Raw genomic sequence first — 12,498 nt, 5'->3', positions numbered from 1 at the left:
ATTGAACCTTAACCCCTTAGTGACCACGCCTGTTTGCGCCTTAATGACCAGGCCAAATTTTGCAAATCTGACATGTGTCACTTTAACATGGAAAAACACCAGAAAGGTTTTGCATATCCAAGCGATTCTGACATTGTTTTTTCGCCACATGTTGTACTTCATTTAGGCGGAAAAAATAGACCGATAGAATTTGTGTTTATTTATTAAAAGCGCCAAAATTGGGAAATTTTTGAAAAAATCCTCATTTTTTCACATTTCCAACTGCAATATCTTAAATATGTGCAAACATAATATAGAAATTTTTGCTAAGATTTATATATCCACCCGTTTACTTTATTCAGGCGCACATTGGAAAAACTTTCGTTTTTTTTTTTAACCATTTAGGAGACGTACAAGTTTAACATTACTTTTTAGCATTTTGAGGAATACTTTGTTTTCCTACACCAAGCCAAGATTGGAAAGGCTCATGAGTGTCAGAATAATAGATACCCCCACAAATGACCCCATTTTAAAAACTACACCCCTTAGTGTATTCACTGAGAGGTGTCATGAGTATTTTGACCCCACAGTTTTTTTTCAGGAATTAATTCAATTTAGAGGAGAAAAAGTAAAATTTCATATTTTTGCAAATCTATCATTTTAAAGACATATTTTTTGCTTATAGTTTACATGAAAATGAGGATTTACACCCCAAAATGAATACCCCTGTTTCTCCCGAGTCCACAAAGGAGTAGTCGGTGTCTTTCAAAACAGAAATTTTGCTTGAAGTCCTTTTAGACCCCATAGCACACATGTAGAGTTCTTGAGCGCCCAAAACCATAGAAAACCCCCACAAATGACCCCATTTTGAAAACTAGACCCCTTAAGGAATTTATCTAGGGGTGTACTGCATATTTTGACCCCACAGTTTTTGAATGAATTCAAGCCAAGCAAAAGGAAAAAATTGTGATTTTCGTTTTTTTGGCAATTCTGTCATATTAAAAACAGCTTCTTTTGTACAGCACACATATGAAGGAAGACTTGCACCCCAAAATGGATACCCCTGTTTGTCCCGTGTTTAGAGACATACCCATTGTGGCCCTAATCTTATGTCTGGATGCACAACAGGGCCCAAAATGAAAGGAGTAATCGGTGGCTTTCAGAACATAGATTTTGCTTGAAGTCCTTTTAGGCCCCATTGCCCACTTATATAGTTCTTGAGCACCCAAAACCATAGAGAACCCCCACAAATGACCCCATTTTGAAAACTAGACTCCTTAATGAATTTATGTAGGGGTGTACTGCGTATTTAGACCCCACAGTTTTTGAATAAATTCAAGCAAAGCAAAAGGAAAAAATTAGGATTTTCGCTTTTTTGGCAATTCTGTCATATTAAAAACAGCTTTTTTTTATACAGCACACATATGAAGGAAGACTTGCACCCCAAAATGGATAACCCTGTTTGTACTGTTTTCAGAAACATACCAATTGTGGCCCTAATATTATGTCCGCATGCACAACGGGGCCCAAAATGAAAGGAGTAATCGGTGGCTTTCAGAACATAGATTTTGCTTGAAGTCCTTTTAGGCCCCATTGCCCACTTGTGGAGTTCTTGAGCGCCCAAAACCATAAAGAACCCCCACAAATTACCCCATTTTGAAAACTAGACCCCTTAACGTGTTCATCTAGGAGTGTACTGTGTATTTTAACCCTACAATTTTTGAATAGATCCAAGCGAAGCAGTAAGAAAAAAATTACGATTTTCATTTTTTGGGCTATTGCGTCAATTTAAAAACAGTTTTTTTTGTACAGCACACATATAAATGAAGACTTTCACCCCAAAATGGATACCCCTGTTTGTCCCGTGTTCAGAAACATACCCATTGTGGCCCTTATAGACTTACAGGACACATGGCTAGGCCTACAATGAAAGGAATACCCATTGGATTTCAGGGTACAACTGAATAAATTCAGGCCCCATTGCCCACTTATAGAGCCATTGAGCAGCCAAAACTATAAAGAACCCCCTCAAGTGACCCCATTTTGAAAACTAGACCCCTTAACAAATTCATCTAGGGGTGTACTGCGTATTTTGACCCCACAGTATTTGAATGAATCTAAGCAAAGCAGAAGGAAAAAGTTACGATTTTCAAATTTTTGGCAATTTTTTAAATTTAAAAACAGTTTTTTTGTACAGTGTACATAGGAATGAAGACATTCACCCCCAAATGGATACCCCCGTTTGTCCCGAGTTCATTGTGACCCTAATTTACTTACAGGACCCATGGCAAGGCCTATAAAGGATGGAACACCGGTTGGATTTCAGGGCACAACTGAATAAATCCCAGGCCCCATTGCTTATTTGTACGGAATAAAAATTGTCTCCCTAAAATTCCCTCCCCCCCCCCCCCCCCCCCCCTCCGCGCCCTTTTTGGCATTCGCAAATCTTGGATAAAAGTAATAATGTGAACTGTGTGGTATTTCCGAAGACAGGGGTAATTACAGAGGCTGGTTTGAATGGGCCCATGGGGCAATAAAACCGGGTGTCCCCCTCCTCTCATGCTTTTTGGGGGTCATTTCTTGACCTCAGTGGCGGGTATGGGGTGTAAAAAGTGGCGTTTCTTGAGTCTCCGTAAGCTTGATGAGGTGCGGTGGTCTCACATAGAAGGCGCTCAACAAGCTGCTCCTGGAACTGCATGAAGGCAAGCGTTCCCGGGGCTTCTTGTAAATTGCGTATTACAGGTAGCGGGCTCACGCAGCCATAGGCGGAATCTGCTTGCGGAGGCCTGCAGCGGATCCCAGCTGTGAGCCCAGCTGTGACCCTGCGTACGGCCGCGTAATGTACTGCGCATAACTGCGTACTTACACGGGTGGTCATGCGCAGTACACCTTTTTTATGTTTGTATTTCCTGCACCGTCGTTTAGCGATGGCACGGGTACCCGCAGCCCGTACACAATGTAGTAGCGTATGGGCTGCGGGTATATCTACGACCATGGAGCACAATGGGCTCTATGCTGCGGATAGCCACGGTAAAATAGAACCTGCTGCGTTCTCTTTTCTGCGAGTGGATTACGCAATTCCGACCCACTAATGTGAGCGGAATTCTGTAATCCAATGCGATTGATCTGCGTATAAGCGCGGATCAGACGCATGCGGAATCCGTAATTCCTATCCGGTCATGTGAGACCGACCTATGTTAGAGCGCTACTTTTTTATTACGTGACGGGAGACCACTCAATGAGGCCACCCGTCACTGATCCATGCTCTCAGCGACCGTTGGTCGCCGAGAGCAAGGAGATTTTAGGTTTCCTGAGCTCCTCGACTCCTGCGCATGTGTCCGGTGTTTTGCCGGCGGTCGCATGCGCAGAATCCGGGAAAGATCACGGATAAGGATCGCGTTGGGGTGCAAATACAGAGGCCTCCGGTAAAAAGTTTTATCTCCTCTCACTGATCGCATCGGTGAGGGGAGATGAAACTTCAATTTTTAAAAAAAACTTTTACGTGATCGCCATTATCCATTGTATAACGGCGAACACGTGACCAGGAACCGCTCACCGCGGCCCCCCGTGAAATCTCCAGGCTCTCGGCTAAGTTTTGTAGCCAGGACCAGGGACAATTTCAATTATCCTGGCAATCCACAGCTTTTGCGCATGCGTCCGCCATTTTGGCGACGGGCGTATGCGCAGAAGCTGGGGTAAGGTCCGCGGATAAATCTGGGGGCCTTATGTACGTACTTTCATCCTCTCTTACGGATATGATCCATGAGGGGAGATGAAACGTACGCTTTCTAAACTTTTTTTTAAACTTTTTAAAACTTTTTTAACGTTTTTTTTTTACTTTTTTACACTTTTTTTTACTATACATGATCACTGTCATCCATTGGATGACAGTGATCATGTCCCCAGTGACATCCCTCTGCTCCTGGCTACACATGGCAGCCAGGAGCAGAGGGATTTTGAATTTCCCGGGGCTCGAGCCCCTCTGTGCACATGCCCAATGTCAATCATCGGGCGCGCATGCGCAGAGGGGGACTTCGGGTCCCGGAACACCGGGGACATCGGCGGACCTGAGGTGAGTATTTTCACCTCCCCTCATGGATCGGATCCATGAGGGGAGGTGAAACTAGCACTTTTTTTTTTACTTTTTAAACTTTTTCGCGATCGCCGCTATCCAATGGAATGCAGCGATCGCGGGCCCGGGAGGGGGGGGTCCCTGCAGCCCGGGATGACAGCTCCATGCTGTCGGCTACCTGCGGGCACCGACAGCATGGAGCTGTCACGTCCAGAGCCCGAGGGGCTTTATTCTCTGCAGGACACGTTTTTACGTCCTCAGAGAATAAAGCCCACTTCAGGAGGAAGTAAAAACACTATGGGCTGGTCGTTAAGGGGTTAATAATCCCCGATCGTCAACTGTTGCCCATGAAACTAAACATATAGTGTACGGAAATTAAACATTTACAGTAAGTGACCTTCATTGTGGAGTTATTCGTAATATTGTGCGACAAAGGAAAACAATTAGAAATGTGTTATACCACCATTTCATATTCCTGATATAGTAAAACGTTCAATTTCCTGACTTTCCAGTTAATTCTCTGACTTCTTTCTACACCAACATCCTTGATATGTTTATTTTAGCCCCCAGAGCATTGCCTAACACATCCTGAAGCCATTAATCTGTCTTCACTACATATTTGGACAAGAAATTGATAATGTTACTGTTACCATAATAAAGACATGTTTCTAGCCACTGTTCACTAGCACTGACTTCATGTTGCCTTTTGCACTTCTAGGGATACAGCTGACCTGTAAATAGTAATATCTATTAGAAACCAAAACAGGCCAAGCTTAGGGGAAAGGGACTTGTTATTTGTATAGTATCAACTTATTCCATAGCGCTTTCAAGTAATTTATTTATTACCCCCCAGCAAGCTGGGTGCTCATTTTACTGACCTTGGAAGGATGGAAGGCTGAGTCAACCTTGAGCCATGTACCTGACCCATGCGGGATTGAACTTGTAACCTTCAGGTCATGAGCGAGAGCTTAGGACTACATACTGCTGCGTTAACACTCTGTGCCACATAAGGGCGAGCACCCACTGGCGTTTTTTTACCTGCGTTTTGCGTTTTGCGTTTTTCCTGCACAGGCATAGAGATAACATGTGTTCCTGTCCACTGGCGTTTTTTTTGCGTTGCGTTTGCGTTTTTAACATAGGAGCTGTCAGTTGCATATGTGTCCTTATTTTTCTCCATGGAAATTAATGGAAAAGCCGCGAAAACGCCGCGAAAAACGCTGCGGAAAACGGGCGGAAAAAACGCGGGGAACGCGGCGAAAACGCCGCGTTTTTTTCCCGCGGAAAACGCAAACGCCAGTGGGTGCTCGCCCTAAGGCTGCTAAAGGGGTTCTGTCAAAAAATCCTTTACTTACCTATACCTGATCAGTCTTCTTACCACATCTCCTTCCTGATCTTCTCCGGGCTCCTCCTGTCCCCTGGGTTACGTTATCTCCAGCTGTCCGATTCTTCTATTTCCTGTGATGTAGCGTACATTGCTGGCATTCTGCTTCATGCAGGTCAGTGTACGCTACATCACTAACATACTCTATTTTACCATGGATTTCACGCGGATGGCCTCCATTGATGTCAATAAATGTGCCCGACCCACAGCCCATAAGCAATTAACATTGCATATGGGCTGCAGGTATCCATGTCCTTGCTAAGCCATGGCACGGGAAATACAAACAAAAAAATCTGTACTGCACATGATCGCTTGCCAGCCTCTGTGGTCATTTGCAATACAGGGGGGTCTTCCCCATGTGGAATCCGACCCGTTCGCATGTGCCCAGCCTTATTGTGACTATCCTAAATGTTCCTGGAGCCTATGCCCCCCTACCTTATACATCTACCTGTCAAACCAGATTTGGTTGAGAAGCGACAGCAGAGAAGCTTCTATATCTTAGTGGCCTCTGCAACATAAGCAGCACTCTGGAATTTGGAGAATGCTACACCTGAGTTTTAGGAGTCTATCTGCGCCTTGTGTGGCCTCAAAATCTGGTGCTCTCTGTATACTTCCTCCATAAAAACATCTAAAGAAGCTTTCATAGTTAGGAGAACAACTTTTTTGATGAGGTATACTAAAAGGCCAAGTTCCATTTGTAGCCTTAACACCCCTGTTGATTTGAGCATGTCCAGCTCAACCATCCCTCCATCATCGAACTCTTGAGCCGAATATCAATATATAGTTCAATGTATTTCTTGTAATGGCTCCAAAATAGTTGTATGCTTCGATTCTGAATTTTGCAATTCATGGTCCTACTTCTCTGTATGTGTTTCCAGACATAATAAAATCAGGTCTCAATAATCGTAATATATTTTGATACATAGGGAAATTGACAAAACAATATAAAGATAAATAGACAAGCTACAACTGATAGAAGAGGATAAATTAAAGTCAAATTTAAATATCAGAATAATCTGAAGACATCTAGTGGTGATATTGCATATTACAACAAATGTGCAAAATAGAAAAGGAATGCTGCCATCCAATAGGTAGCGCTGCAGAGGCATTTTTCCATCTTTCTTATTTGCATAAATTACCCAGAGGAGCTAGCATGGCCTTATAAGTCTCCATACTCACCTTTTAGGTGTCCCCACACCCCTTTTGGGTGCTCTCCTTGGGGAGAGACTATACCTTCCTCCGACCCACTCACCCCCTAGTTGTCTCCGCACACTTTTTTGGTGCTCTCCTTAAGGAGACACGACACCCCATCTGACCCAAATGGAAACAGAAAACCCATCAATATACCTTACTGAATGTATATACACCAAGTACTGAAAGTCAAAGTGAGTATCATGGATTTTGTCATGATAATGGCACCAGTCAGGGGGTGGGATATTTTAGACAGCAAGTGGACAGTCAGTTCTTGAAGCTGATCCCTTAAGAAGCAGGGAAAATGGGCAAGTGTAAGGATCTCAGCGACTTGAACAAGGGCCACATTATGATGGCTAGTCCACTGGGTCAGATTATCTTCAAAATGGCAGCTCTTTCGAGGGTGCCTGGTATGCAGTGGATAGTACCTACTAAGTATTGCCCAAAGAGGGAAAACTGTGCATGGAAAGCTATTGGAGGCAGTGGTGATGAACTAGGCAATGTTCTGGTGGGAAATCTTGGGTCCAGGTATTCATGTAGATGGAACTTTGACACATATCACCTACATAGATATTGTTGAAGACCAACCCTGCCCTTAGCAAAACATGAGCGCATATTGCCTTGAGAGCCCCAACAATAATAATTATTATTTTTGCAGTGCCACCATATTCCTCACTTTACAAATGAAAGGGACCAAAATCCAACTTAGGCCTCATGTCCACGGGGAAAATCAGGCCCGCTACGGATTCTCCATGGAGAATCTGCAGCGGGTCCCTCCTGCCCCGCGGACATGAGCGCTGAAAATAAGAATAAATCAGAATTAACTCACCTCTCGCACGCTCCGGATCCTTCCTTCGCTGCCGCGTCATCTTCTCTGCGTCGCGGCCGGATCTTCTTTCTTCAGCCCGGCGGATGCGCAGGATGACATCAGTGACGTGCCTCGCGCATGCGCCGGCCCGAAGCAAAATGATCCGGCCGCGACGGAGAGAAGATGGCGCAGCGGCGAAGATAAGAAACGGAGCGGGTGAGTAAATTCTGATTTTGGTCTCCCGCAGATCCGGACGGCTTCCATAGGCTTCAATAGAAGCCCGCGGGAGCCATCCTCGCGGGAGACCCGCACGTAAATGGAGCATGGTCCAGATTTTTTCATGCTCCATTTTTTTTAAAATCACTTTTATTGACCATCCGCGGGTATTTATCTACCCGCGGGTGGTCAATGCATCCGTATGGGGTGCGGATCCGCGTGCAGGAGAAGAGTTAAAATCTGCTGCGGATTTTAATTCTTCTTTTGCCCGTGGACATGAGGCCTAATGCTTTGCATTTATTATCTAACATTCACATGCAATGTGGCTTTAAAACTCCAGGGGGAGCCCAGGGTGGCAGTATCAATCGGGTTCACTGTTTGAAGTGCAGGGTAACCCACCAAACTATTATGGCGCCATTAATAGGTTGCTGGTCTGCATGGTGCACTACATGTATCAGAAGGTATGCCACTCTGTATCCACTCTGTGTGGGATTATACACCAAGCAGCTAGCCCACTCTATATTAAGATGTTGTGTGAGTGGCTGTCTCATCGGTGTCCCTCACAGATGCAATTAGCTCCCACATTTTGTAGTCTGCTGCCTGCATGGTGAGAGGATACATATCACATCTTACATCCAAGCTAGAGGCAGCCCAACAGGGTGCTAGAGCCTCCATGCCCCCCCCCCCCCCCCATATCACTTCTTGTATCTAAGCTAGAGGCGACCCAACAGGGACTAAAGCCTCCCTTCAAGGATTCAGTTTTTTCCAATAAATTATCACTTACACATATCTATGTTACCATCACATATAGGAAGTTTCATTCCATTCTGACATTCTCCTTGTAGGTGCTTGATTTATTTATTTTTTTTAACAATGAGTGTTTATACTGTTAATTACATTTTCCCTATTTTCTCATGATCTCTGTGAAATTCATACCTCCTGGTAATAATATGAAAATTCCATAACCCACGCTGCTAAGCATTCCTTCTCTACACATGAGTGATTTCATTCATCAGAGCTACATTTCAAAACAGATCATTGAGTGTTCCTCTACAATAAAGAAACAGTGGCATTCTCTATAGAACTGAAGTCTTGTTTATTAAGTGTGACTACTTTCATCAGCATGTAAAACAATGACTAGCCTCTGGATCTGAAAGCCCTTCTTCAGACATTCCCTCTTCTTCTATGACTATTACATGTATTTTCCCATATCAACTTTCATGTATAATTTAAAAACATATCACCTATGAAATGTTATCACCTATATTTTGTACTATTTAATACCAGATAATGAAATATTTTCCATTTCTCTAATCTGCTTTTATTTCCTTATTGTGGTTTTTTATATTCTATTGTCTGTACATGATTACGGGGGCGGCCCGCTTACTTTTGTTGCAGAGATATGCATTACAACAGCTTTCAGAGATTTGCTTTACGGCCAGGAATGACAAACCGAAGTTTTCTTTTTTCAGGACAACTTAACCAAAAATCACGGACATCCAACATTTTTTACAGAAAAATTTGGAATACGCTAATGATTGCTAATGTGATTTATGTCTATAGTTCAATATACTGATATGAACTTATTACCAATATTTACTGTGAGCTATAAAATGCTAGTAATTAAAAAACACAATTAGCTGTACTACCAGCCTCAAAAAATCACCAACTCATCTATTTTTTTCTCATAGACACTGGGAAAAAAGTCCTCTATTTTTATGGACTGTCCAGAGATTTCTGGACAGTTGTAACCCTGTTTAACACAGCCTTATGCGCCATTCACACAAAGGACAGGAGGGGACTAGAGATGAGCGAGTATACTCGCTAAAGCACATTACTCGAGTGAGTAGTGCCTTAGCCGAGTATCTCCCCGCTCGTCTCTAAAGATTCGGGGGCGGCGCGGGTGACAGGTGAGTTGCGGCGAGGAGCGGGGGGGAGAGAGGGAGAGAGAGATCTCCCCTCCGTTCCTCCCCGCTCTCCCCCGTTGCTCCCCACCCGCCGTCAGCCCCCGAATCTTTAGAGACGAGCGGGGAGATACTCGGCTAAGGCACTACTCGCTCGAGTAATGTGCCTTAGCGAGTATACTCGCTCATCTCTAGAGGGGAGCCATTGACTTCTTTGAAAGATTGTTCTAGGCATGCTCCATGACAGAGGGAACAGAGAAAAGGAAAGCCCTCATGCTAGTGAACAGAGCCTAAGGTCGAGCTCACACAAGCATGTTGTAAAACGCTGCGTGTATAAGGGAGCGGTTTACTACTCCATTATAGCTCCAGACAGCGTATCGCCGCACATGGCAGCAATTTTTCACTGCGCATGACAGCGATCTTACGCACGTTGATACGGATAGTATGACTTGTTTCTTTTTTTTTAATTTCCCTCTTTGTCGCTTAGCAACGTTGTGTATAAACACCACACATACGCAGCGGGTAGAGTTTGGGCCTTGTCATGCGGCTCTTTCATCTCCCACCCCGAGGGTAGCACGGGACCCGTCCAAGTTACCGCTGGGGGGACTTTAACGGGGGTAACCCAATACGTGGTTTACTTTAAACAGTCTTGTCATGGGTGACGCCACCGTTCGTTCGTCCGTGGTGATTTCAGATGATGAAATAAGTAATCCACACACAGGGAAACTTTTAGAAGCAAAGAACGGTTGGGAGAACTTGTTTGCTTGAACAATATTTACAGTCCAACGGTAGTATAAAACTCACGCCAACAGGAAAATAGTGCAAAATCACAAAGTGGTGTGACAGGGAGGAAATCACAGGATACCAGAAGAATCTACAGTCCACGTTATCTGTGGGTTTCTGTTCCCGGTACAAACTCCTTCACTCTTGCCAGCTCTCTACCGGTCAGCACTCACATTTGGCAGGCAGGCACTCCACTCTGCATGGCGTTCCACTCTCTCTCTCTCCTCAGTGGTTAAGGATACCACTGTTATCTCCTTGGTAAAGCGGCCCCAGGGAAGGCTGGTGGATACCCCTCAGCTTCTTCCATTCCGGCCCACACAGAACTGATGGTGTCTGTGTGACTTATTTGCAGCTCCACAAACACTCCTCTCTCTTGCAAGACCAGAACAGAATCTCTTGCAAAACACCTTGCAATCACATATATGAAACACGATAAAATGACAAACAACAAGATACATTTTCCAGACATCTCACATACCAGACAGTTAACCCATTCAGTGCTGCAGGTATGCAATACACATAATATTCATTCAACATAAAAGACACTGACAACACATAGGCACAAGACAAATGCATTTATACATTATGGAAGGGCCCAGTTAACTCCAGGCCACTACACCATTAGTGGAGGAAGTTATGGGCTTTACAGCTATGTTTTTCCACGTGACCTATGTTGTAGCCCTAAGCTTAAAAGATTTAAATGTATTTATTCTTGAAAAGAGATGTCTATGGGAAGAAATGATCATAATTTACCATACAAAAAATATGGTAAAATCTGTGCAATGTAAAGTCCGCTCAAAAGATGCTCTCCTCATCTGGAGAAAAAAAAGGTTCAATCACCAGAGACGCACCAGGATTTCTTTACCATTAGAACTATGAATCGGTGCATAGATGCCCCAGGAGCTGGTTACAGTAAAAACATGCTGTCTTCTAAAAAGGCTTACAGCTTAGTACCACTTCCTATTTTTTTGGTCTTGTGCAGTTCATGTTTGCAATGGGCTGCACATGGACAGCACATGGACCCATTGACTTCAATGGGCCTTTCGCATAGACCTGCAGTCCCTGTAAAATAATTTCAACATATCCTATTTTCACCCATACCACGGACGAGAGTAGGATATACAGTGTCCCTACCACTCGGACAGCGCCTTTTTCAGCTGTATTAAGTATGTGACTATACAATACATGTATATATTTTATATGGTTCAAATTACAATCTACAATTTGCACACAAACACATACATAACTGCCACTATTAAAGTTATTAGACATTAATGTTGATGCTAACTTCAGCATCAATAAAGTCACATAGTGAAGGCTGAGCAAGGCCAAAGTAATGAATATGCCTGATGGCTTGAATCACTAGTATACACTGAAGAGCCTATTAATTTAGCGAGGTCGCCTTCCAAAGTGGAAGGTCTTCTTTACTAAAGAGAAAACTAAAAGACTACCTAGTAGACTACAGGTATGCTTCAACAATTTGCATGCACATATAAATTAGTTTTTGGCCACTGGATCCTTATTTTTCATGCATAATTAATAATTGATGAAACCCACAAACTGATTAAATCACTTTCCTCCTAAAGGATTGATGCTATAACTCTGGTTTCCCTCTTTGCTCAGGTTGATAACCTGAAAGAGGATGTTGAATCTATAAGACACGACACAGACAGTTACTGAAATATTGTTTAAAGCAGAGACATGTATTAATGAACTGGAAGAAAAAAATTGTCCCTATGCTGGGTACAATTAGTAAATGCAAGCGGTCTATCCGAATGTTGCAATATAAGGCTCTTTCACACGGCTGTAGGCGTTTTAACGTGCGCCCACCTTCGCCGTAAAAACGTGTGAACGGGCGCACAAATCTAACGTTTGTGCACCCATTCAGATGGTACGGGCCCCGGTACATACACGCCGAGCCTGCAATGCCGTTGGGCCAACAATGGGAACGGAGAATAGGGCAGAGCTTATCACCACCCCGCCACCTGCCATTGCAAACAGCCAGAGGGGAGGAGAGAAGAGGGCAGGAGTTTAGCAGTAACGCTGCTAAACTCCCTTCCACCTCCCTTCTCCAGCCGCTGTCATTGGCTCCCATAGGAGCCCATGCAGCAGCCAACGCATTCCGGCCTGAAAGATAGTTCCAGGACTTTGTTAGACAAGTGAG

This window comes from Eleutherodactylus coqui, chromosome 6 (genome assembly GCF_035609145.1).
Source record: "Eleutherodactylus coqui strain aEleCoq1 chromosome 6, aEleCoq1.hap1, whole genome shotgun sequence".
Classification (NCBI taxonomy): Eukaryota; Metazoa; Chordata; class Amphibia; order Anura; family Eleutherodactylidae; genus Eleutherodactylus; species Eleutherodactylus coqui.
Note: the sequence above shows the minus strand (reverse complement) of the source record.